Source organism: Callospermophilus lateralis, unplaced genomic scaffold (assembly GCF_048772815.1).
Source record: "Callospermophilus lateralis isolate mCalLat2 unplaced genomic scaffold, mCalLat2.hap1 Scaffold_10444, whole genome shotgun sequence".
Taxonomy (NCBI): Eukaryota; Metazoa; Chordata; class Mammalia; order Rodentia; family Sciuridae; genus Callospermophilus; species Callospermophilus lateralis.
In genome coordinates this window covers 1-25,994 of record NW_027510642.1, presented here as the reverse complement: position 1 = coordinate 25,994, position 25,994 = coordinate 1, and the positions used below count along the sequence as shown (strand labels likewise).

The following is a 25,994-nucleotide window of genomic DNA, read 5'->3' as shown; positions in this document are numbered from 1 at the left end:
CTAGTACAGATGAACCCTACAGCCGAACACCCACTAAGATATAATCCCGGGCAGGCCTAGGTCTTCCTCAACGTCCTGAGCTCTGCATCACCCATGCATGCTGAAACCAAACGAGGACTGACACGCAGAGGACAACAGGCTCGGAGCCTAAAGCCACCTGAACTCGGCTGGAAGGAGCCTTCCCTTCCAGGGTCCATTCCCACAGACCCCCGTTGAAAAAGGGGCACAGGGTTCTCCCCTCCACCACCAAATTCACTGCAGCCCCCTGAGCTACGTGGTGGACCTCAGTTTCGATGAGAACGACGGTATAGAGTTTTCACTCATTTTGTTCAGCTTCCAAGGATGTTTTTGTGGGAGTCATCATCGATCCACGCTTGTGACCCTCACCTGGCAAGGACCAACCTCGGTGATTCTGGGCAAGGAGACTCTTACCATCGTCAGCCATGAAGGGCCACACTCAGGTAACAGAGGGCACGGGCATGCGGGTGTTCACCGTCCTCCCTGGGTATCTTCCCACAGCCAGAAGAGCCGGAGGCAACCCTCAATCCGTCCGAGGAAACCCGACCTGCCATGCGTTTGCAAGGAGACAAAAGAGAGGGATGCCCATGAAACATAACCATGACTGGCCTGTTCCGCAGCCTGCTGTTCCTCACTACACACTCCTTAGGGACTGCAGCCTTTTCAGTTTCCTATGCCATGCCTGCCTCATCTCAGTTCCAATGGGGCTCCTGAGCTGCCCAGGAAACTCTTCCAGCCACAGGAAACCCATCTGAGAATCTCCTTGCAACCCTACAAACGAATGTGACCCTGACACCTTCCCTCCATGGGATGTCCAAGCATGGAAGGACCAACTTGAGAAAGTACGTCCTCTGGAGACCTCCTGCCTTTCTGGGATATCGCCACGTGCATCTCGGAGCCCCACATGACATAGATTCCAACAGGAGCCCCAGTCCCAACCATACGATCCGATGCCTGTACCCCACAATTGTGCAGGAGAGGAGACCCTCAACGCCTGTCCAGCGCCTAGAAAGGCACTTGGCAAAGAGGTGAATTCCATCACTCTCTACTTCCTTCAGGCATAGGCAACAATCCTTAGGAACTACTTTGGACCCAGTTACGCCTTTCCTCTGCCCAAACCATTCACGACTGTCCTATGCTCAAAAACTAGAAGCTGATGTCTCGGGTTCACATGTGCCTCCTCCAAAAAAAATTCATTCCTGAGGTCTGCCACAATAGTGGCTCATTCGGGATTCAAACTGCGTATATGCTCTATCATATGGCACATCAACCACCGAGCCTGAAGCCTCAGGGGCAAACCAAAAGCACACAACGATACTAAGGCTTTTTCCTGAAACACTTCTGATGCCCCAACTCGAGAGTCAACCATCTATCAGGAGGATCCATTCCCAGAAGTTGCAGCCAAAACCGGCTTGTGGTAAGACCCAGTTTCTCCATTTGCATTCCCTCAAATGGCCATCTACTCATCCAGTCGGTGGTCCCTCTTTAGACCCACCCTTCCTTCCCTTGGTGGACAAACGCTCTTGCCAACATTGTGGGACAATACCATTGGCAACACTGTAGCATTTCCGGAAAACGAGAAAACCCTCCACATTCCCGGAAACACCAGGCCCCTGTGCACTATAGAAGGCTCTCCCATGCTTTGCGCTGGGTCTCCTTCCGCCTTCCACCTAAAGTGCTCCTCAATTTTCACTGGAAGACCCAGCAGACCGGCATGGTTCCACTGGCCTGGGAATAAGCATATCCAGTCCACAAGAGGACAAAACTTCTTCTCCTGTGCCATGGCCCAGAACCTCCTAGTACAGATGAACCCTACAGCCGAACACCCACTAAGATATAATCCCGGGCAGGCCTAGGTCTTCCTCAACGTCCTGAGCTCTGCATCACCCATGCATGCTGAAACCAAACGAGGACTGACACGCAGAGGACAACAGGCTCGGAGCCTAAAGCCACCTGAACTCGGCTGGAAGGAGCCTTCCCTTCCAGGGTCCATTCCCACAGAGCCCCCGTTGAAAAAGGGGCACAGGGTTCTCCCCTCCACCACCAAATTCACTGCAGCCCCCTGGGCTACGTGGTGGACCTCAGTTTCGATGAGAACGACGGTATAGAGTTTTCACTCATTTTGTTCAGCTTCCAAGGAATGTTTTTGTGGGAGTCATCATCGATCCACGCTTGTGACCCTCACCTGGCAAGGACCAACCTCGGTGATTCTGGGCAAGGAGACTCTTACCATCGTCAGCCATGAAGGGCCACACTCAGGTAACAGAGGGCACGGGCATGCGGGTGTTCACCGTCCTCCCTGGGTATCTTCCCACAGCCAGAAGAGCCGGAGGCAACCCTCAATCCGTCCGAGGAAACCCGACCTGCCATGCGTATGCAAAGAGACAAAAGAGGGATGCCCATGAAACATAACCATGACTGCCCGGCTCCGCAGCCTGCTGTTCCTCACTACACACTCCTTAGGGACTGCAGCCTTTTCAGTTTCCTATGCCATGCCTGCCTCATCTCAGTTCCAATGGGGCTCCTAAGCTGCCCAGGAAACTCTTCAAGCCACAGGAAACCCATCTGAGAATCTCCATCCAACCCTACAAACGAATGTGACCCTGACACCTTCCCTCCATGGGATGTCCAAGCATGGAAGGACCAACTTGAGAAAGTTCGTCCTCTGGAGACCTCCTGCCTTTCTGGGATATCGCCACGTGCATCTCGGAGCCCCACATGACATAGATTCCAACAGGAGCCCCAGTCCCAACCATACGCTCCGAAGCCTGAACCCCAAATTGTGCAGGAGAGGAGACCCTCAACGCCTGTCCAGCGCCTAGAAAGGCACTTGGCAAAGAGGTGAATTCCATCACTCTCTACTTCCTTCAGGCATAGGCAACAATCCTTAGGAACTACTTTGGACCCAGTTACGCCTTTCCTCTGCCCAAACCATTCACGACTGTCCTATGCTCAAAAACTAGAAGCTGATGTCTCGGGTTCACATGTGCCTCCTCCAAAAAAATTCATTCCTGAGGTCTGCCACAACAGTGGCTCATTCGGGATCCAAACTGCGTATATGCTCTATCAGAAGGCACATCAACCACCGTGCCTGAAGCCTCACGGGTGGACCAAAAGCACACAACGATACTAAGGCTTTTTCCTGAAGCACTTCTGATGCCCCAACTCGAGAGCCAACCATCTATCAGGGGGATCCATTCCCGAAAGTGGCATTCAAAGGACCGGCTTGTGGTAATACCCACTTTTTCCATTTGCATTCCCTCAAATGGCCATCTACTCATCCAGGTGCTGGTCCCACTGGAGACCCACAATTCCTTCCCTTGGTGGACAAACGCTCTTTCCAACATTGTGGGACAATACCACTGGCAACACTGAAGAATTTCCAAAAAACTAGAAAACCCACCACACTCCCGGAAACACCAGGTCCCTGTGCTTTAAAGAAGGGTCTTCCATGCTTTGCGCTGGGTCTGCCTCCGCCTTCCTCCTAAAGTGGACCTCAATTTTCACTGGAAGACCCAGCAGACCGGCATGGTTCCACTGTCCTGGGAATAAGCATCTCCAGTCCACAAGAGGACGAAACTTCTTCTCCTGTGCCATGGCCCAGAACCTCCTAGTTCGGCTGAACCCTACAGCCGAACACCCACTAGGATATAATCCCGGGCAGGCCAAGGTCTTCGTCAACGTCCTGAGCTCTGCATCACCCAGGTATGCTGAAACCAAACGAGGACTGACACTCAGCCTAACGCCACCTGAACTCGGCTGGAAGGAGCCTTCCCTTAAAGGGTCCATTCCCACAGAGCCCTCGTCGAAAAAGGGGCACAGGGTTCTCCCCTCCACCACCCAACTCACTGCAGCCCCCTGGGCTACGTGGTGGACCTCAGTTTCGATGAGAACGACGGTATAGAGTTTTCACTCATTTTGTTCAGCTTCCAAGGAATGTTTTTGTGGGAGTCATCATCGATCCACGCTTGTGAACCTCACCTGGCAATGAGCAACCTCAGTGACTTGGAGCAAGGAGACTCTTACCATCGTCAGCCATGAAGGGCCACACTCAGGTAACAGAGGGCACGGGCATGCGGGTGTTCCCCGTCCTCCCTGGGTATCTTCCCACAGCCAGAAGAGCCGGCGGCAACCCTCAATCCGTCCAAGGAAACCCGACCTGCCATGCGTTTGCAAGGAGACAAAAGAGAGGGATGCCCATGAAACATAACCATGACTGGCCTGTTCCGCAGCCTGCTGTTCCTCACTACACACTCCTTAGGGACTGCAGCCTTTTCAGTTTCCTATGCCATGCCTGCCTCATCTCAGTTCCAATGGGGCTCCTGAGCTGCCCAGGAAACTCTTCCAGCCACAGGAAACCCATCTGAGAATCTCCTTGCAACCCTACAAACGAATGTGACCCTGACACCTTCCCTCCATGGGATGTCCAAGCATGGAAGGACCAACTTGAGAAAGTACGTCCTCTGGAGACCTCCTGCCTTTCTGGGATATCGCCACGTGCATCTCGGAGCCCCACATGACATAGATTCCAACAGGAGCCCCAGTCCCAACCATACGATCCGATGCCTGTACCCTACAATTGTGCAGGAGAGGAGACCCTCAACGCCTGTCCAGCGCCTAGAAAGGCACTTGGCAAAGAGGTGAATTCCATCACTCTCTACTTCCTTCAGGCATAGGCAACAATCCTTAGGAACTACTTTGGACCCAGTTACGCCTTTCCTCTGCCCAAACCATTCACGACTGTCCTATGCTCAAAAACTAGAAGCTGATGTCTCGGGTTCACATGTGCCTCCTCCAAAAAAATTCATTCCTGAGGTCTGCCACAATAGTGGCTCATTCGGGATTCAAACTGCGTATATGCTCTATCATATGGCACATCAACCACCGAGCCTGAAGCCTCAGGGGCAAACCAAAAGCACACAACGATACTAAGGCTTTTTCCTGAAACACTTCTGATGCCCCAACTCGAGAGTCAACCATCTATCAGGAGGATCCATTCCCAGAAGTTGCAGCCAAAACCGGCTTGTGGTAAGACCCAGTTTCTCCATTTGCATTCCCTCAAATGGCCATCTACTCATCCAGTCGGTGGTCCCTCTTTAGACCCACCCTTCCTTCCCTTGGTGGACAAACGCTCTTGCCAACATTGTGGGACAATACCATTGGCAACACTGTAGCATTTCCGGAAAACGAGAAAACCCTCCACATTCCCGGAAACACCAGGCCCCTGTGCACTATAGAAGGCTCTCCCATGCTTTGCGCTGGGTCTCCTTCCGCCTTCCACCTAAAGTGCTCCTCAATTTTCACTGGAAGACCCAGCAGACCGGCATGGTTCCACTGGCCTGGGAATAAGCATCTCCAGTCCACAAGAGGACAAAACTTCTTCTCCTTTGCCATGGCCCAGAACCTCCTAGTACAGATGAACCCTACAGCCGAACACCCACTAAGATATAATCCCAAGCAGGCCTAGGTCTTCCTCAACGTCCTGAGCTCTGCATCACCCATGCATGCTGAAACCAAACGAGGACTGACACGCAGAGGACAACAGGCTCGGAGCCTAAAGCCACCTGAACTCGGCTGGAAGGAGCCTTCCCTTCCAGGGTCCATTCCCACAGAGCCCCCGTCGAAAAAGGGGTACAGGGTTCTCCCCTCCACCACCAAATTCACTGCAGCACCCTGGGCTACGTGGTGGACCTCAGTTTCGATGAGAACGACGGTATAGAGTTTTCACTCATTTTGTTCAGCTTCCAAGGAATGTTTTTGTGGGAGTCATCATCGATCCACGCTTGTGAACCTCACCTGGCAATGAGCAACCTCGGTGACTTGGAGCAAGGAGACTCTTACCATCGTCAGCCATGAAGGGCCACACTCAGGTAACAGAGGGCACGGGCCTGCGGGTGTTCCCCGTCCTCCCTGGGTATCTTCCCACAGCCAGAAGAGCCGGCGGCAACCCTCAATCCGTCCAAGGAAACCCGACCTGCCATGCGTTTGCAAGGAGACAAAAGAGAGGGATGCCCATGAAACATAACCATGACTGGCCTGTTCTGCAGCCTGCTGTTCCTCACTACACACTCCTTAGGGACTGCAGCCTTTTCAGTTTCCTATGCCATGCCTGCCTCATCTCAGTTCCAATGGGGCTCCTGAGCTGCCCAGGAAACTCTTCCAGCCACAGGAAACCCATCTGAGAATCTCCTTGCAACCCTACAAACGAATGTGACCCTGACACCTTCCCTCCATGGGATGTCCAAGCATGGAAGGACCAACTTGAGAAAGTACGTCCTCTGGAGACCTCCTGCCTTTCTGGGATATCGCCACGTGCATCTCGGAGCCCCACATGACATAGATTCCAACAGGAGCCCCAGTCCCAACCATACGATCCGATGCCTGTACCCCACAATTGTGCAGGAGAGGAGACCCTCAACGCCTGTCCAGCGCCTAGAAAGGCACTTGGCAAAGAGGTGAATTCCATCACTCTCTACTTCCTTCAGGCATAGGCAACAATCCTTAGGAACTACTTTGGACCCAGTTACGCCTTTCCTCTGCCCAAACCATTCACGACTGTCCTATGCTCAAAAACTAGAAGCTGATGTCTCGGGTTCACATGTGCCTCCTCCAAAAAAATTCATTCCTGAGGTCTGCCACAATAGTGGCTCATTCGGGATTCAAACTGCGTATATGCTCTATCATATGGCACATCAACCACCGAGCCTGAAGCCTCAGGGGCAAACCAAAAGCACACAACGATACTAAGGCTTTTTCCTGAAACACTTCTGATGCCCCAACTCGAGAGTCAACCATCTATCAGGAGGATCCATTCCCAGAAGTTGCAGCCAAAACCGGCTTGTGGTAAGACCCAGTTTCTCCATTTGCATTCCCTCAAATGGCCATCTACTCATCCAGTCGGTGGTCCCTCTTTAGACCCACCCTTCCTTCCCTTGGTGGACAAACGCTCTTGCCAACATTGTGGGACAATACCATTGGCAACACTGTAGCATTTCCGGAAAACGAGAAAACCCTCCACATTCCCGGAAACACCAGGCCCCTGTGCACTATAGAAGGCTCTCCCATGCTTTGCGCTGGGTCTCCTTCCGCCTTCCACCTAAAGTGCTCCTCAATTTTCACTGGAAGACCCAGCAGACCGGCATGGTTCCACTGGCCTGGGAATAAGCATCTCCAGTCCACAAGAGGACAAAACTTCTTCTCCTGTGCCATGGCCCAGAACCTCCTAGTACAGATGAACCCTACAGCCGAACACCCACTAAGATATAATCCCGGGCAGGCCTAGGTCTTCCTCAACGTCCTGAGCTCTGCATCACCCATGCATGCTGAAACCAAACGAGGACTGACACGCAGAGGACAACAGGCTCGGAGCCTAAAGCCACCTGAACTCGGCTGGAAGGAGCCTTCCCTTCCAGGGTCCATTCCCACAGAGCCCCCGTTGAAAAAGGGGCACAGGGTTCTCCCCTCCACCACCAAATTCACTGCAGCCCCCTGAGCTACGTGGTGGACCTCAGTTTCGATGAGAAAGACGGTATAGAGTTTTCACTCATTTTGTTCAGCTTCCAAGGAATGTTTTTGTGGGAGTCATCATCGATCCACGCTTGTGACCCTCACCTGGCAAGGAGCAACCTCGGTGATTCTGGGCAAGGAGACTCTTACCATCGTCAGCCATGAAGGGCCACACTCAGGTAACAGAGGGCACGGGCATGCGGGTGTTCACCGTCCTCCCTGGGTATCTTCCCACAGCCAGAAGAGCCGGAGGCAACCCTCAATCCGTCCGAGGAAACCCGACCTGCCATGCGTATGCAAAGAGACAAAAGAGGGATGCCCATGAAACATAACCATGACTGCCCGGCTCCGCAGCCTGCTGTTCCTCACTACACACTCCTTAGGGACTGCAGCCTTTTCAGTTTCCTATGCCATGCCTGCCTCATCTCAGTTCCAATGGGGCTCCTAAGCTGCCCAGGAAACTCTTCAAGCCACAGGAAACCCATCTGAGAATCTCCATCCAACCCTACAAACGAATGTGACCCTGACACCTTCCCTCCATGGGATGTCCAAGCATGGAAGGACCAACTTGAGAAAGTTCGTCCTCTGGAGACCTCCTGCCTTTCTGGGATATCGCCACGTGCATCTCGGAGCCCCACATGACATAGATTCCAACAGGAGCCCCAGTCCCAACCATACGCTCCGAAGCCTGAACCCCACAATTGTGCAGGAGAGGAGACCCTCAACGCCTGTCCAGCGCCTAGAGAGGCACTTGGCAAAGAGGTGAATTCCATCACTCTCTACTTCCTTCAGGCATAGGCAACAATCCTTAGGAACTACTTTGGACCCAGTTACGCCTTTCCTCTGCCCAAACCATTCACGACTGTCCTATGCTCAAAAACTAGAAGCTGATGTCTCGGGTTCACATGTGCCTCCTCCAAAAAAATTCATTCCTGAGGTCTGCCACAACAGTGGCTCATTCGGGATCCAAACTGCGTATATGCTCTATCAGAAGGCACATCAACCACCGTGCCTGAAGCCTCACGGGTGGACCAAAAGCACACAACGATACTAAGGCTTTTTCCTGAAGCACTTCTGATGCCCCAACTCGAGAGCCAACCATCTATCAGGGGGATCCATTCCCGAAAGTGGCATTCAAAGGACCGGCTTGTGGTAATACCCACTTTTTCCATTTGCATTCCCTCAAATGGCCATCTACTCATCCAGGTGCTGGTCCCATTGGAGACCTACAATTCCTTCCCTTGGTGGACAAACGCTCTTGCCAACATTGTGGGACAATACCACTGGCAACACTGAAGAATTTCCAAAAAACTAGAAAACCCACCACACTCCCGGAAACACCAGGTCCCTGTGCTTTAAAGAAGGGTCTTCCATGCTTTGCGCTGGGTCTGCCTCCGCCTTCCTCCTAAAGTGGACCTCAATTTTCACTGGAAGACCCAGCAGACCGGCATGGTTCCACTGTCCTGGGAATAAGCATCTCCAGTCCACAAGAGGACGAAACTTCTTCTCCTGTGCCATGGCCCAGAACCTCCTAGTTCGGCTGAACCCTACAGCCGAACACCCACTAGGATATAATCCCGGGCAGGCCAAGGTCTTCGTCAACGTCCTGAGCTCTGCATCACCCAGGTATGCTGAAACCAAACGAGGACTGACACTCAGCCTAACGCCACCTGAACTCGGCTGGAAGGAGCCTTCCCTTAAAGGGTCCATTCCCACAGAGCCCTCGTCGAAAAAGGGGCACAGGGTTCTCCCCTCCACCACCCAACTCACTGCAGCCCCCTGGGCTACGTGGTGGACCTCAGTTTCGATGAGAACGACGGTATAGAGTTTTCACTCATTTTGTTCAGCTTCCAAGGAATGTTTTTGTGGGAGTCATCATCGATCCACGCTTGTGAACCTCACCTGGCAATGAGCAACCTCGGTGACTTGGAGCAAGGAGACTCTTACCATCGTCAGCCATGAAGGGCCACACTCAGGTAACAGAGGGCACGGGCATGCGGGTGTTCCCCGTCCTCCCTGGGTATCTTCCCACAGCCAGAAGAGCCGGCGGCAACCCTCAATCCGTCCAAGGAAACCCGACCTGCCATGCGTTTGCAAGGAGACAAAAGAGAGGGATGCCCATGAAACATAACCATGACTGGCCTGTTCCGCAGCCTGCTGTTCCTCACTACACACTCCTTAGGGACTGCAGCCTTTTCAGTTTCCTATGCCATGCCTGCCTCATCTCAGTTCCAATGGGGCTCCTGAGCTGCCCAGGAAACTCTTCCAGCCACAGGAAACCCATCTGAGAATCTCCTTGCAACCCTACAAACGAATGTGACCCTGACACCTTCCCTCCATGGGATGTCCAAGCATGGAAGGACCAACTTGAGAAAGTACGTCCTCTGGAGACCTCCTGCCTTTCTGGGATATCGCCACGTGCATCTCGGAGCCCCACATGACATAGATTCCAACAGGAGCCCCAGTCCCAACCATACGATCCGATGCCTGTACCCTACAATTGTGCAGGAGAGGAGACCCTCAACGCCTGTCCAGCGCCTAGAAAGGCACTTGGCAAAGAGGTGAATTCCATCACTCTCTACTTCCTTCAGGCATAGGCAACAATCCTTAGGAACTACTTTGGACCCAGTTACGCCTTTCCTCTGCCCAAACCATTCACGACTGTCCTATGCTCAAAAACTAGAAGCTGATGTCTCGGGTTCACATGTGCCTCCTCCAAAAAAATTCATTCCTGAGGTCTGCCACAATAGTGGCTCATTCGGGATTCAAACTGCGTATATGCTCTATCATATGGCACATCAACCACCGAGCCTGAAGCCTCAGGGGCAAACCAAAAGCACACAACGATACTAAGGCTTTTTCCTGAAACACTTCTGATGCCCCAACTCGAGAGTCAACCATCTATCAGGAGGATCCATTCCCAGAAGTTGCAGCCAAAACCGGCTTGTGGTAAGACCCAGTTTCTCCATTTGCATTCCCTCAAATGGCCATCTACTCATCCAGTCGGTGGTCCCTCTTTAGACCCACCCTTCCTTCCCTTGGTGGACAAACGCTCTTGCCAACATTGTGGGACAATACCATTGGCAACACTGTAGCATTTCCGGAAAACGAGAAAACCCTCCACATTCCCGGAAACACCAGGCCCCTGTGCACTATAGAAGGCTCTCCCATGCTTTGCGCTGGGTCTCCTTCCGCCTTCCACCTAAAGTGCTCCTCAATTTTCACTGGAAGACCCAGCAGACCGGCATGGTTCCACTGGCCTGGGAATAAGCATCTCCAGTCCACAAGAGGACAAAACTTCTTCTCCTTTGCCATGGCCCAGAACCTCCTAGTACAGATGAACCCTACAGCCGAACACCCACTAAGATATAATCCCAAGCAGGCCTAGGTCTTCCTCAACGTCCTGAGCTCTGCATCACCCATGCATGCTGAAACCAAACGAGGACTGACACGCAGAGGACAACAGGCTCGGAGCCTAAAGCCACCTGAACTCGGCTGGAAGGAGCCTTCCCTTCCAGGGTCCATTCCCACAGAGCCCCCGTCGAAAAAGGGGTACAGGGTTCTCCCCTCCACCACCAAATTCACTGCAGCACCCTGGGCTACGTGGTGGACCTCAGTTTCCATGAGAACGTCGGTATAGAGTTTTCACTCATTTTGTTCAGCTTCCAAGGAATGTTTTTGTGGGAGTCATCATCGATCCACGCTTGTGACCCTCACCTGGCAAGGAGCAACCTCGGTGACTCTGGGCAAGGAGACTCTTACCATCGTCAGCCATGAAGGGCCACACTCAGGTAACAGAGGGCACGGGCATGCGGGTGTTCACCGTCCTCCCTGGGTATCTTCCCACAGCCAGAAGAGCCGGAGGCAACCCTCAATCCGTCCGAGGAAACCCGACCTGCCATGTGTTTGCAAGGAGACAAAAGAGAGGGATGCCCATGAAACATAACCATGACTGGCCTGTTCCGCAGCCTGCTGTTCCTCACTACACACTCCTTAGGGACTGCAGCCTTTTCAGTTTCCTATGCCATGCCTGCCTCATCTCAGTTCCAATGGGGCTCCTAAGCTGCCCAGGAAACTCTTCCAGCCACAGGAAACCCATCTGAGAATCTCCTTGCAACCCTACAAACGAATGTGACCCTGACACCTTCCCTCCATGGGATGTCCAAGCATGGAAGGACCAACTTGAGAAAGCACGTCCTCTGGAGACCTCCTGCCTTTCTGGGATATCGCCACGTGCATCTCGGAGCCCCACATGACATAGATTCCAACAGGAGCCCCAGTCCCAACCATACGATCCGATGCCTGTACCCCACAATTGTGCAGGAGAGGAGACCCTCAACGCCTGTCCAGCGCCTAGAAAGGCACTTGGCAAAGAGGTGAATTCCATCACTCTCTACTTCCTTCAGGCATAGGCAACAATCCTTAGGAACTACTTTGGACCCAGTTACGCCTTTCCTCTGCCCAAACCATTCACGACTGTCCTATGCTCAAAAACTAGAAGCTGATGTCTCGGGTTCACATGTGCCTCCTCCAAAAAAATTCATTCCTGAGGTCTGCCACAACAGTGGCTCATTCGGGATCCAAACTGCGTATATGCTCTATCAGAAGGCACATCAACCACCGTGCCTGAAGCCTCACGGGTGGACCAAAAGCACACAACGATACTAAGGCTTTTTCCTGAAGCACTTCTGATGCCCCAACTCGAGAGCCAACCATCTATCAGGGGGATCCATTCCCGAAAGTGGCAGTCAAAGGACCGGCTTGTGGTAATACCCACTTTTTCCATTTGCATTCCCTCAAATGGCCATCTACTCATCCAGGCGCTGGTCCCACTGGAGACCCACAATTCCTTCCCTTGGTGGACAAACGCTCTTGCCAACATTGTGGGACAATACCACTGGCAACACTGAAGAATTTCCAAAAAACTAGAAAACCCACCACACTCCCGGAAACACCAAGTCCCTGTGCTTTAAAGAAGGGTCTTCCATGCTTTGCGCTGGGTCTGCCTCCGCCTTCCTCCTAAAGTGGACCTCAATTTTCACTGGAAGACCCAGCAGACCGGCATGGTTCCACTGTCCTGGGAATAAGCATCTCCAGTCCACAAGAGGACGAAACTTCTTCTCCTGTGCCATGGCCCAGAACCTCCTAGTACGGCTGAACCCTACAGCCGAACACCCACTAGGATATAATCCCGGGCAGGCCAAGGTCTTCGTCAACGTCCTGAGCTCTGCATCACCCATGTATGCTGAAACCAAACGAGGACTGACACTCAGCCTAACGCCACCTGAACTCGGCTGGAAGGAGCCTTCCCTTAAAGGGTCCATTCCCACAGAGCCCTCGTCGAAAAAGGGGCACAGGGTTCTCCCCTCCACCACCCAACTCACTGCAGCCCCCTGGGCTACGTGGTGGACCTCAGTTTCGATGAGAACGACGGTATAGAGTTTTCACTCATTTTGTTCAGCTTCCAAGGAATGTTTTTGTGGGAGTCATCATCGATCCACGCTTGTGAACCTCACCTGGCAATGAGCAACCTCGGTGACTTGGAGCAAGGAGACTCTTACCATCGTCAGCCATGAAGGGCCACACTCAGGTAACAGAGGGCACGGGCATGCGGGTGTTCCCCGTCCTCCCTGGGTATCTTCCCACAGCCAGAAGAGCCGGCGGCAACCCTCAATCCGTCCAAGGAAACCCGACCTGCCATGCGTTTGCAAGGAGACAAAAGAGAGGGATGCCCATGAAACATAACCATGACTGGCCTGTTCCGCAGCCTGCTGTTCCTCACTACACACTCCTTAGGGACTGCAGCCTTTTCAGTTTCCTATGCCATGCCTGCCTCATCTCAGTTCCAATGGGGCTACTGAGCTGCCCAGGAAACTCTTCCAGCCACAGGAAACCCATCTGAGAATCTCCTTGCAACCCTACAAACGAATGTGACCCTGACACCTTCCCTCCATGGGATGTCCAAGCATGGAAGGACCAACTTGAGAAAGTACGTCCTCTGGAGACCTCCTGCCTTTCTGGGATATCGCCACGTGCATCTCGGAGCCCCACATGACATAGATTCCAACAGGAGCCCCAGTCCCAACCATACGATCCGATGCCTGTACCCTACAATTGTGCAGGAGAGGAGACCCTCAACGCCTGTCCAGCGCCTAGAAAGGCACTTGGCAAAGAGGTGAATTCCATCACTCTCTACTTCCTTCAGGCATAGGCAACAATCCTTAGGAACTACTTTGGACCCAGTTACGCCTTTCCTCTGCCCAAACCATTCACGACTGTCCTATGCTCAAAAACTAGAAGCTGATGTCTCGGGTTCACATGTGCCTCCTCCAAAAAAATTCATTCCTGAGGTCTGCCACAATAGTGGCTCATTCGGGATTCAAACTGCGTATATGCTCTATCATATGGCACATCAACCACCGAGCCTGAAGCCTCAGGGGCAAACCAAAAGCACACAACGATACTAAGGCTTTTTCCTGAAACACTTCTGATGCCCCAACTCGAGAGTCAACCATCTATCAGGAGGATCCATTCCCAGAAGTTGCAGCCAAAACCGGCTTGTGGTAAGACCCAGTTTCTCCATTTGCATTCCCTCAAATGGCCATCTACTCATCCAGTCGGTGGTCCCTCTTTAGACCCACCCTTCCTTCCCTTGGTGGACAAACGCTCTTGCCAACATTGTGGGACAATACCATTGGCAACACTGTAGCATTTCCGGAAAACGAGAAAACCCTCCACATTCCCGGAAACACCAGGCCCCTGTGCACTATACAAGGCTCTCCCATGCTTTGCGCTGGGTCTCCTTCCGCCTTCCACCTAAAGTGCTCCTCAATTGTCACTGGAAGACCCAGCAGACCGGCATGGTTCCACTGGCCTGGGAATAAGCATCTTCAGTCCACAAGAGGACAAAACTTCTTCTCCTGTGCCATGGCCCAGAACCTCCTAGTACAGATGAACCCTACAGCCGAACACCCACTAAGATATAATCCCAAGCAGGCCTAGGTCTTCCTCAACGTCCTGAGCTCTGCATCACCCATGCATGCTGAAACCAAACGAGGACTGACACGCAGAGGACAACAGGCTCGGAGCCTAAAGCCACCTGAACTCGGCTGGAAGGAGCCTTCCCTTCCAGGGTCCATTCCCACAGAGCCCCCGTCGAAAAAGGGGCACAGGGTTCTCCCCTCCACCACCAAATTCACTGCAGCACCCTGGGCTACGTGGTGGACCTCAGTTTCGATGAGAACCTCGGTATAGAGTTTTCACTCATTTTGTTCAGCTTCCAAGGAATGTTTTTGTGGGAGTCATCATCGATCCACGCTTGTGACCCTCACCTGGCAAGGAGCAACCTCGGTGACTCTGGGCAAGGAGACTCTTACCATCGTCAGCCATGAAGGGCCACACTCAGGTAACAGAGGGCACGGGCATGCGGGTGTTCATCGTCCTCCCTGGGTATCTTCCCACAGCCAGAAGAGCCGGAGGCAACCCTCAATCCGTCCAAGGAAACCCGACCTGCCATGTGTTTGCAAGGAGACAAAAGAGAGGGATGCCCATGAAACATAACCATGACTGGCCTGTTCCGCAGCCTGCTGTTCCTCACTACACACTCCTTAGGGACTGCAGCCTTTTCAGTTTCCTATGCCATGCCTGCCTCATCTCAGTTCCAATGGGGCTCCTAAGCTGCCCAGGAAACTCTTCAAGCCACAGGAAACCCATCTGAGAATCTCCATCCAACCCTACAAACGAATGTGACCCTGACACCTTCCCTCCATGGGATGTCCAAGCATGGAAGGACCAACTTGAGAAAGTACGTCCTCTGGAGACCTCCTGCCTTTCTGGGATATCGCCACGTGCATCTCGGAGCCCCACATGACATAGATTCCAACAGGAGCCCCAGTCCCAACCATACGCTCCGAAGCCTGAACCCCACAATTGTGCAGGAGAGGAGACCCTCAACGCCTGTCCAGCGCCTAGAAAGGCACTTGGCAAAGAGGTGAATTCCATCACTCTCTACTTCCTTCAGGCATAGGCAACAATCCTTAGGAACTACTTTGGACCCAGTTACGCCTTTCCTCTGCCCAAACCATTCACGACTGTCCTATGCTCAAAAACTAGAAGCTGATGTCTCGGGTTCACATGTGCCTCCTCCAAAAAAATTCATTCCTGAGGTCTGCCACAACAGTGGCTCATTCGGGATCCAAACTGCGTATATGCTCTATCAGAAGGCACATCAACCACCGTGCCTGAAGCCTCACGGGTGGACCAAAAGCACACAACGATACTAAGGCTTTTTCCTGAAGCACTTCTGATGCCCCAACTCGAGAGCCAACCATCTATCAGGGGGATCCATTCCCGAAAGTGGCAGTCAAACGACCGGCTTGTGGTAAGACCCACTCTCTCCATTTGCATTCCCTCAAATGGCCATCTACTCATCCAGGCGCTGGTCCCACTGGAGACCCACAATTCCTTCCCTTGGTGGACAAACGCTCTTGCCAACATTGTGGGACAATACCACTGGCAACACTGAAGAATTTCCAAAAAACTAGAAAACCCACCACACTCCCGGAAACATCAAGTCCCTGTGCTTTAAAGAAGGGTCTTCCATGCTTTGCGCTGGGTCTGCCTCCGCCTTCCTCCTAAAGTGGACCTCAATTTTCACTGGAAGACCCAGCAGACCGGCATGGTTCCACTGTCCTGGGAATAAGCATCTCCAGTCCACAAGAGGACGAAACTTCTTCTCCTGTGCCATGGCCCAGAACCTCCTAGTACGGCTGAACCCTACAGCCGAACACCCACTAGGATATAATCCCGGGCAGGCCAAGGTCTTCGTCAACGTCCTGAGCTCTGCATCACCCATGTATGCTGAAACCAAACGAGGACTGACACTCAGCCTAACGCCACCTGAACTCGGCTGGAAGGAGCCTTCCCTTAAAGGGTCCATTCCCACAGAGCCCTCGTCGAAAAAGGGGCACAGGGTTCTCCCCTCCACCACCCAACTCACTGCAGCCCCCTGGGCTACGTGGTGGACCTCAGTTTCGAGGAGAACGACGGTATAGAGTTTTCACTCATTTTGTTCAGCTTCCAAGGAATGTTTTTGTGGGAGTCATCATCGATCCACGCTTGTGAACCTCACCTGGCAATGAGCAACCTCGGTGACTTGGAGCAAGGAGACTCTTACCATCGTCAGCCATGAAGGGCCACACTCAGGTAACAGAGGGCACGGGCATGCGGGTGTTCCCCGTCCTCCCTGGGTATCTTCCCACAGCCAGAAGAGCCGGCGGCAACCCTCAATCCGTCCAAGGAAACCCGACCTGCCATGCGTTTGCAAGGAGACAAAAGAGAGGGATGCCCATGAAACATAACCATGACTGGCCTGTTCCGCAGCCTGCTGTTCCTCACTACACACTCCTTAGGGACTGCAGCCTTTTCAGTTTCCTATGCCATGCCTGCCTCATCTCAGTTCCAATGGGGCTCCTGAGCTGCCCAGGAAACTCTTGCAGCCACAGGAAACCCATCTGAGAATCTCCTTGCAACCCTACAAACGAATGTGACCCTGACACCTTCCCTCCATGGGATGTCCAAGCATGGAAGGACCAACTTGAGAAAGTACGTCCTCTGGAGACCTCCTGCCTTTCTGGGATATCGCCACGTGCATCTCGGAGCCCCACATGACATAGATTCCAACAGGAGCCCCAGTCCCAACCATACGATCCGATGCCTGTACCCTACAATTGTGCAGGAGAGGAGACCCTCAACGCCTGTCCAGTGCCTAGAAAGGCACTTGGCAAAGAGGTGAATTCCATCACTCTCTACTTCCTTCAGGCATAGGCAACAATCCTTAGGAACTACTTTGGACCCAGTTACGCCTTTCCTCTGCCCAAACCATTCACGACTGTCCTATGCTCAAAAACTAGAAGCTGATGTCTCGGGTTCACATGTGCCTCCTCCAAAAAAATTCATTCCTGAGGTCTGCCACAATAGTGGCTCATTCGGGATTCAAACTGCGTATATGCTCTATCATATGGCACATCAACCACCGAGCCTGAAGCCTCAGGGGCAAACCAAAAGCACACAACGATACTAAGGCTTTTTCCTGAAACACTTCTGATGCCCCAACTCGAGAGTCAACCATCTATCAGGAGGATCCATTCCCAGAAGTTGCAGCCAAAACCGGCTTGTGGTAAGACCCAGTTTCTCCATTTGCATTCCCTCAAATGGCCATCTACTCATCCAGTCGGTGGTCCCTCTTTAGACCCACCCTTCCTTCCCTTGGTGGACAAACGCTCTTGCCAACATTGTGGGACAATACCATTGGCAACACTGTAGCATTTCCGGAAAACGAGAAAACCCTCCACATTCCCGGAAACACCAGGCCCCTGTGCACTATACAAGGCTCTCCCATGCTTTGCGCTGGGTCTCCTTCCGCCTTCCACCTAAAGTGCTCCTCAATTTTCACTGGAAGACCCAGCAGACCGGCATGGTTCCATTGGCCTGGGAATAAGCATCTTCAGTCCACAAGAGGACAAAACTTCTTCTCCTGTGCCATGGCCCAGAACCTCCTAGTACAGATGAACCCTACAGCCGAACACCCACTAAGATATAATCCCAAGCAGGCCTAGGTCTTCCTCAACGTCCTGAGCTCTGCATCACCCATGCATGCTGAAACCAAACGAGGACTGACACGCAGAGGACAACAGGCTCGGAGCCTAAAGCCACCTGAACTCGGCTGGAAGGAGCCTTCCCTTCCAGGGTCCATTCCCACAGAGCCCCCGTCGAAAAAGGGGCACAGGGTTCTCCCCTCCACCACCAAATTCACTGCAGCACCCTGGGCTACGTGGTGGACCTCAGTTTCGATGAGAACCTCGGTATAGAGTTTTCACTCATTTTGTTCAGCTTCCAAGGAATGTTTTTGTGGGAGTCATCATCGATCCACGCTTGTGACCCTCACCTGGCAAGGAGCAACCTCGGTGACTCTGGGCAAGGAGACTCTTACCATCGTCAGCCATGAAGGGCCACACTCAGGTAACAGAGGGCACGGGCATGCGGGTGTTCATCGTCCTCCCTGGGTATCTTCCCACAGCCAGAAGAGCCGGAGGCAACCCTCAATCCGTCCAAGGAAACCCGACCTGCCATGTGTTTGCAAGGAGACAAAAGAGAGGGATGCCCATGAAACATAACCATGACTGGCCTGTTCCGCAGCCTGCTGTTCCTCACTACACACTCCTTAGGGACTGCAGCCTTTTCAGTTTCCTATGCCATGCCTGCCTCATCTCAGTTCCAATGGGGCTCCTAAGCTGCCCAGGAAACTCTTCAAGCCACAGGAAACCCATCTGAGAATCTCCATCCAACCCTACAAACGAATGTGACCCTGACACCTTCCCTCCATGGGATGTCCAAGCATGGAAGGACCAACTTGAGAAAGTACGTCCTCTGGAGACCTCCTGCCTTTCTGGGATATCGCCACGTGCATCTCGGAGCCCCACATGACATAGATTCCAACAGGAGCCCCAGTCCCAACCATACGCTCCGAAGCCTGAACCCCACAATTGTGCAGGAGAGGAGACCTTCAACGCCTCTCCAGCGCCTAGAAAGGCACTTGGCAAAGAGGTGAATTCCATCACTCTCTACTTCCTTCAGGCATAGGCAACAATCCTTAGGAACTACTTTGGACCCAGTTACGCCTTTCCTCTGCCCAAACCATTCACGACTGTCCTATGCTCAAAAACTAGAAGCTGATGTCTCGGGTTCACATGTGCCTCCTCCAAAAAAATTCATTCCTGAGGTCTGCCACAACAGTGGCTCATTCGGGATCCAAACTGCGTATATGCTCTATCAGAAGGCACATCAACCACCGTGCCTGAAGCCTCACGGGTGGACCAAAAGCACACAACGATACTAAGGCTTTTTCCTGAAGCACTTCTGATGCCCCAACTCGAGAGCCAACCATCTATCAGGGGGATCCATTCCCGAAAGTGGCAGTCAAAGGACCGGCTTGTGGTAAGACCCACTCTCTCCATTTGCATTCCCTCAAATGGCCATCTACTCATCCAGGCGCTGGTCCCACTGGAGACCCACAATTCCTTCCCTTGGTGGACAAACGCTCTTGCCAACATTGTGGGACAATACCACTGGCAACACTGAAGAATTTCCAAAAAACTAGAAAACCCACCACACTCCCGGAAACACCAGGTCCCTGTGCTTTAAAGAAGGGTCTTCCATGCTTTGCGCTGGGTCTGCCTCCGCCTTCCTCCTAGAGTGGACCTCAATTTTCACTGGAAGACCCAGCAGACCGGCATGGTTCCACTGTCCTGGGAATAAGCATCTCCAGTCCACAAGAGGACGAAACTTCTTCTCCTGTGCCATGGCCCAGAACCTCCTAGTACGGCTGAACCCTACAGCCGAACACCCACTAGGATATAATCCCGGGCAGGCCAAGGTCTTCGTCAACGTCCTGAGCTCTGCATCACCCAGGTATGCTGAAACCAAACGAGGACTGACACTCAGCCTAACGACACCTGAACTCGGCTGGAAGGAGCCTTCCCTTAAAGGGTCCATTCCCACAGAGCCCTCGTCGAAAAAGGGGCACAGGGTTCTCCCCTCCACCTCCCAACTCACTGCAGCCCCCTGGGCTACGTGGTGGACCTCAGTTTCGATGAGAACGACGGTATAGAGTTTTCACTCATTTTGTTCAGCTTCCAAGGAATGTTTTTGTGGGAGTCATCATCGATCCACGCTTGTGAACCTCACCTGGCAATGAGCAACCTCGGTGACTTGGAGCAAGGAGACTCTTACCATCGTCAGCCATGAAGGGCCACACTCAGGTAACAGAGGGCACGGGCATGCGGGTGTTCCCCGTCCTCCCTGGGTATCTTCCCACAGCCAGAAGAGCCGGCGGCAACCCTCAATCCGTCCAAGGAAACCCGACCTGCCATGCGTTTGCAAGGAGACAAAAGAGAGGGATGCCCATGAAACATAACCATGACTGGCCTGTTCCGCAGCCTGCTGTTTCCTCACTACACACTCCTTAGGGACTGCAGCCTTTTCAGTTTCCTATGCCATGCCTGCCTCATCTCAGTTCCAATGGGGCTCCTGAGCTGCCCAGGAAACTCTTGCAGCCACAGGAAACCCATCTGAGAATCTCCTTGCAACCCTACAAACGAATGTGACCCTGACACCTTCCCTCCATGGGATGTCCAAGCATGGAAGGACCAACTTGAGAAAGTACGTCCTCTGGAGACCTCCTGCCTTTCTGGGATATCGCCACGTGCATCTCGGAGCCCCACATGACATAGATTCCAACAGGAGCCCCAGTCCCAACCATACGATCCGATGCCTGTACCCTACAATTGTGCAGGAGAGGAGACCCTCAACGCCTGTCCAGCGCCTAGAAAGGCACTTGGCAAAGAGGTGAATTCCATCACTCTCTACTTCCTTCAGGCATAGGCAACAATCCTTAGGAACTACTTTGGACCCAGTTACGCCTTTCCTCTGCCCAAACCATTCACGACTGTCCTATGCTCAAAAACTAGAAGCTGATGTCTCGGGTTCACATGTGCCTCCTCCAAAAAAATTCATTCCTGAGGTCTGCCACAATAGTGGCTCATTCGGGATTCAAACTGCGTATATGCTCTATCATATGGCACATCAACCACCGAGCCTGAAGCCTCAGGGGCAAACCAAAAGCACACAACGATACTAAGGCTTTTTCCTGAAACACTTCTGATGCCCCAACTCGAGAGTCAACCATCTATCAGGAGGATCCATTCCCAGAAGTTGCAGCCAAAACCGGCTTGTGGTAAGACCCAGTTTCTCCATTTGCATTCCCTCAAATGGCCATCTACTCATCCAGTCGGTGGTCCCTCTTTAGACCCACCCTTCCTTCCCTTGGTGGACAAACGCTCTTGCCAACATTGTGGGACAATACCATTGGCAACACTGTAGCATTTCCGGAAAACGAGAAAACCCTCCACATTCCCGGAAACACCAGGCCCCTGTGCACTATACAAGGCTCTCCCATGCTTTGCGCTGGGTCTCCTTCCGCCTTCCACCTAAAGTGCTCCTCAATTTTCACTGGAAGACCCAGCAGACCGGCATGGTTCCATTGGCCTGGGAATAAGCATCTTCAGTCCACAAGAGGACAAAACTTCTTCTCCTGTGCCATGGCCCAGAACCTCCTAGTACAGATGAACCCTACAGCCGAACACCCACTAAGATATAATCCCGGGCAGGCCTAGGTCTTCCTCAACGTCCTGAGCTCTGCATCACCCATGCATGCTGAAACCAAACGAGGACTGACACGCAGAGGACAACAGGCTCGGAGCCTAAAGCCACCTGAACTCGGCTGGAAGGAGCCTTCCCTTCCAGGGTCCATTCCCACAGAGCCCCCGTCGAAAAAGGGGCACAGGGTTCTCCCCTCCACCACCAAATTCACTGCAGCACCCTGGGCTACGTGGTGGACCTCAGTTTCGATGAGAACCTCGGTATAGAGTTTTCACTCATTTTGTTCAGCTTCCAAGGAATGTTTTTGTGGGAGTCATCATCGATCCACGCTTGTGACCCTCACCTGGCAAGGAGCAACCTCGGTGACTCTGGGCAAGGAGACTCTTACCATCGTCAGCCATGAAGGGCCACACTCAGGTAACAGAGGGCACGGGCATGCGGGTGTTCATCGTCCTCCCTGGGTATCTTCCCACAGCCAGAAGAGCCGGAGGCAACCCTCAATCCGTCCAAGGAAACCCGACCTGCCATGTGTTTGCAAGGAGACAAAAGAGAGGGATGCCCATGAAACATAACCATGACTGGCCTGTTCCGCAGCCTGCTGTTCCTCACTACACACTCCTTAGGGACTGCAGCCTTTTCAGTTTCCTATGCCATGCCTGCCTCATCTCAGTTCCAATGGGGCTCCTAAGCTGCCCAGGAAACTCTTCAAGCCACAGGAAACCCATCTGAGAATCTCCATCCAACCCTACAAACGAATGTGACCCTGACACCTTCCCTCCATGGGATGTCCAAGCATGGAAGGACCAACTTGAGAAAGTACGTCCTCTGGAGACCTCCTGCCTTTCTGGGATATCGCCACGTGCATCTCGGAGCCCCACATGACATAGATTCCAACAGGAGCCCCAGTCCCAACCATACGCTCCGAAGCCTGAACCCCACAATTGTGCAGGAGAGGAGACCTTCAACGCCTGTCCAGCGCCTAGAAAGGCACTTGGCAAAGAGGTGAATTCCATCACTCTCTACTTCCTTCAGGCATAGGCAACAATCCTTAGGAACTACTTTGGACCCAGTTACGCCTTTCCTCTGCCCAAACCATTCACGACTGTCCTATGCTCAAAAACTAGAAGCTGATGTCTCGGGTTCACATGTGCCTCCTCCAAAAAAATTCATTCCTGAGGTCTGCCACAACAGTGGCTCATTCGGGATGAAAACTGCGTATATGCTCTATCAGAAGGCACATCAACCACCGTGCCTGAAGCCTCACGGGTGGACCAAAAGCACACAACGATACTAAGGCTTTTTCCTGAAGCACTTCTGATGCCCCAACTCGAGAGCCAACCATCTATCAGGGGGATCCATTCCCGAAAGTGGCAGTCAAAGGACCGGCTTGTGGTAAGACCCACTCTCTCCATTTGCATTCCCTCAAATGGCCATCTACTCATCCAGGCGCTGGTCCCACTGGAGACCCACAATTCCTTCCCTTGGTGGACAAACGCTCTTGCCAACATTGTGGGACAATACCACTGGCAACACTGAAGAATTTCCAAAAAACTAGAAAACCCACCACACTCCCGGAAACACCAGGTCCCTGTGCTTTAAAGAAGGGTCTTCCATGCTTTGCGCTGGTCTGCCTCCGCCTTCCTCCTAGAGTGGACCTCAATTTTCACTGGAAGACCCAGCAGACCGGCATGGTTCCACTGTCCTGGGAATAAGCATCTCCAGTCCACAAGAGGACGAAACTTCTTCTCCTGTGCCATGGCCCAGAACCTCCTAGTACGGCTGAACCCTACAGCCGAACACCCACTAGGATATAATCCCGGGCAGGCCAAGGTCTTCGTCAACGTCCTGAGCTCTGCATCACCCAGGTATGCTGAAACCAAACGAGGACTGACACTCAGCCTAACGACACCTGAACTCGGCTGGAAGGAGCCTTCCTTAAAGGGTCCATTCCCACAGAGCCCTCGTCGAAAAAGGGGCACAGGGTTCTCCCCTCCACCTCCCAACTCACTGCAGCCCCCTGGGCTACGTGGTGGACCTCAGTTTCGATGAGAACGACGGTATAGAGTTTTCACTCATTTTGTTCAGCTTCCAAGGAATGTTTTTGTGGGAGTCATCATCGATCCAAGCTTGTGAACCTCACCTGGCAATGAGCAACCTCGGTGACTTGGAGCAAGGAGACTCTTACCATCGTCAGCCATGAAGGGCCACACTCAGGTAACAGAGGGCACGGGCCTGCGGGTGTTCCCCGTCCTCCCTGGGTATCTTCCCACAGCCAGAAGAGCCGGCGGCAACCCTCAATCCGTCCAAGGAAACCCGACCTGCCATGCGTTTGCAAGGAGACAAAAGAGAGGGATGCCCATGAAACATAACCATGACTGGCCTGTTCCGCAGCCTGCTGTTCCTCACTACACACTCCTTAGGGACTGCAGCCTTTTCAGTTTCCTATGCCATGCCTGCCTCATCTCAGTTCCAATGGGGCTCCTGAGCTGCCCAGGAAACTCTTCCAGCCACAGGAAAACCCATCTGAGAATCTCCTTGCAACCCTACAAACGAATGTGACCCTGACACCTTCCCTCCATGGGATGTCCAAGCATGGAAGGACCAACTTGAGAAAGTACGTCCTCTGGAGACCTCCTGCCTTTCTGGGATATCGCCACGTGCATCTCGGAGCCCCACATGACATAGATTCCAACAGGAGCCCCAGTCCCAACCATACGATCCGATGCCTGTACCCTACAATTGTGCAGGAGAGGAGACCCTCAACGCCTGTCCAGCGCCTAGAAAGGCACTTGGCAAAGAGGTGAATTCCATCACTCTCTACTTCCTTCAGGCATAGGCAACAATCCTTAGGAACTACTTTGGACCCAGTTACGCCTTTCCTCTGCCCAAACCATTCACGACTGTCCTATGCTCAAAAACTAGAAGCTGATGTCTCGGGTTCACATGTGCCTCCTCCAAAAAAATTCATTCCTGAGGTCTGCCACAATAGTGGCTCATTCGGGATTCAAACTGCGTATATGCTCTATCATATGGCACATCAACCACCGAGCCTGAAGCCTCAGGGGCAAACCAAAAGCACACAACGATACTAAGGCTTTTTCCTGAAACACTTCTGATGCCCCAACTCGAGAGTCAACCATCTATCAGGAGGATCCATTCCCAGAAGTTGCAGCCAAAACCGGCTTGTGGTAAGACCCAGTTTCTCCATTTGCATTCCCTCAAATGGCCATCTACTCATCCAGTCGGTGGTCCCTCTTTAGACCCACCCTTCCTTCCCTTGGTGGACAAACGCTCTTGCCAACATTGTGGGACAATACCATTGGCAACACTGTAGCATTTCCGGAAAACGAGAAACCCTCCACATTCCCGGAAACACCAGGCCCCTGTGCACTATACAAGGCTCTCCCATGCTTTGCGCTGGGTCTCCTTCCGCCTTCCACCTAAAGTGCTCCTCAATTTTCACTGGAAGACCCAGCAGACCGGCATGGTTCCATTGGCCTGGGAATAAGCATCTTCAGTCCACAAGAGGACAAAACTTCTTCTCCTGTGCCATGGCCCAGAACCTCCTAGTACAGATGAACCCTACAGCCGAACACCCACTAAGATATAATCCCAAGCAGGCCTAGGTCTTCCTCAACGTCCTGAGCTCTGCATCACCCATGCATGCTGAAACCAAACGAGGACTGACACGCAGAGGACAACAGGCTCGGAGCCTAAAGCCACCTGAACTCGGCTGGAAGGAGCCTTCCCTTCCAGGGTCCATTCCCACAGAGCCCCCGTCGAAAAAGGGGCACAGGGTTCTCCCCTCCACCACCAAATTCACTGCAGCACCCTGGGCTACGTGGTGGACCTCAGTTTCGATGAGAACCTCGGTATACAGTTTTCACTCATTTTGTTCAGCTTCCAAGGAATGTTTTTGTGGGAGTCATCATCGATCCACGCTTGTGACCCTCACCTGGCAAGGAGCAACCTCGGTGACTCTGGGCAAGGAGACTCTTACCATCGTCAGCCATGAAGGGCCACACTCAGGTAACAGAGGGCACGGGCATGCGGGTGTTCATCGTCCTCCCTGGGTATCTTCCCACAGCCAGAAGAGCCGGAGGCAACCCTCAATCCGTCCAAGGAAACCCGACCTGCCATGTGTTTGCAAGGAGACAAAAGAGAGGGATGCCCATGAAACATAACCATGACTGGCCTGTTCCGCAGCCTGCTGTTCCTCACTACACACTCCTTAGGGGACTGCAGCCTTTTCA

At 52.8% G+C, this 25,994-nt stretch overlaps 15 non-coding genes across 15 annotated transcripts; all 15 read right to left on the bottom strand.

Moving 5' to 3' along the window:
• Nucleotides 1-279: 279 nt before the first annotated feature.
• LOC143386580 (small nucleolar RNA SNORD116) lies at nt 280-370 on the bottom strand. The gene has a single exon (XR_013089594.2). It is a non-coding gene; the product is annotated as a small nucleolar RNA SNORD116 (small nucleolar RNA).
• Nucleotides 371-2,094: 1,724 nt separating this feature from the next.
• LOC143639988 (small nucleolar RNA SNORD116) lies at nt 2,095-2,186 on the bottom strand. The gene has a single exon (XR_013154827.1). It is a non-coding gene; the product is annotated as a small nucleolar RNA SNORD116 (small nucleolar RNA).
• Nucleotides 2,187-3,890: 1,704 nt separating this feature from the next.
• Nucleotides 3,891-3,982, bottom strand: LOC143639987 (small nucleolar RNA SNORD116). Its single transcript, XR_013154826.1, has one exon. It is a non-coding gene; the product is annotated as a small nucleolar RNA SNORD116 (small nucleolar RNA).
• Nucleotides 3,983-5,705: 1,723 nt separating this feature from the next.
• On the bottom strand, nt 5,706-5,797 carry LOC143386635 (small nucleolar RNA SNORD116). Its single transcript, XR_013089646.1, has one exon. It is a non-coding gene; the product is annotated as a small nucleolar RNA SNORD116 (small nucleolar RNA).
• Nucleotides 5,798-7,520: 1,723 nt separating this feature from the next.
• LOC143639986 (small nucleolar RNA SNORD116) lies at nt 7,521-7,612 on the bottom strand. The gene has a single exon (XR_013154825.1). It is a non-coding gene; the product is annotated as a small nucleolar RNA SNORD116 (small nucleolar RNA).
• Nucleotides 7,613-9,317: 1,705 nt separating this feature from the next.
• On the bottom strand, nt 9,318-9,409 carry LOC143639993 (small nucleolar RNA SNORD116). Its single transcript, XR_013154832.1, has one exon. It is a non-coding gene; the product is annotated as a small nucleolar RNA SNORD116 (small nucleolar RNA).
• A 1,723-nt stretch (nt 9,410-11,132) lies between these two features.
• Nucleotides 11,133-11,224, bottom strand: LOC143386680 (small nucleolar RNA SNORD116). The gene has a single exon (XR_013089688.2). It is a non-coding gene; the product is annotated as a small nucleolar RNA SNORD116 (small nucleolar RNA).
• Nucleotides 11,225-12,931: 1,707 nt separating this feature from the next.
• Nucleotides 12,932-13,023, bottom strand: LOC143386620 (small nucleolar RNA SNORD116). The gene has a single exon (XR_013089632.1). It is a non-coding gene; the product is annotated as a small nucleolar RNA SNORD116 (small nucleolar RNA).
• A 1,723-nt stretch (nt 13,024-14,746) lies between these two features.
• Nucleotides 14,747-14,838, bottom strand: LOC143386679 (small nucleolar RNA SNORD116). The gene has a single exon (XR_013089687.2). It is a non-coding gene; the product is annotated as a small nucleolar RNA SNORD116 (small nucleolar RNA).
• A 1,707-nt stretch (nt 14,839-16,545) lies between these two features.
• Nucleotides 16,546-16,637, bottom strand: LOC143639990 (small nucleolar RNA SNORD116). Its single transcript, XR_013154829.1, has one exon. It is a non-coding gene; the product is annotated as a small nucleolar RNA SNORD116 (small nucleolar RNA).
• A 1,723-nt stretch (nt 16,638-18,360) lies between these two features.
• Nucleotides 18,361-18,452, bottom strand: LOC143386597 (small nucleolar RNA SNORD116). Its single transcript, XR_013089610.2, has one exon. It is a non-coding gene; the product is annotated as a small nucleolar RNA SNORD116 (small nucleolar RNA).
• A 1,707-nt stretch (nt 18,453-20,159) lies between these two features.
• Nucleotides 20,160-20,251, bottom strand: LOC143386585 (small nucleolar RNA SNORD116). The gene has a single exon (XR_013089599.1). It is a non-coding gene; the product is annotated as a small nucleolar RNA SNORD116 (small nucleolar RNA).
• A 1,724-nt stretch (nt 20,252-21,975) lies between these two features.
• On the bottom strand, nt 21,976-22,067 carry LOC143639991 (small nucleolar RNA SNORD116). Its single transcript, XR_013154830.1, has one exon. It is a non-coding gene; the product is annotated as a small nucleolar RNA SNORD116 (small nucleolar RNA).
• A 1,705-nt stretch (nt 22,068-23,772) lies between these two features.
• LOC143639992 (small nucleolar RNA SNORD116) lies at nt 23,773-23,864 on the bottom strand. The gene has a single exon (XR_013154831.1). It is a non-coding gene; the product is annotated as a small nucleolar RNA SNORD116 (small nucleolar RNA).
• Nucleotides 23,865-25,587: 1,723 nt separating this feature from the next.
• On the bottom strand, nt 25,588-25,679 carry LOC143386651 (small nucleolar RNA SNORD116). The gene has a single exon (XR_013089661.2). It is a non-coding gene; the product is annotated as a small nucleolar RNA SNORD116 (small nucleolar RNA).
• Between the last annotated feature and the right edge of the window lie 315 nt (nt 25,680-25,994).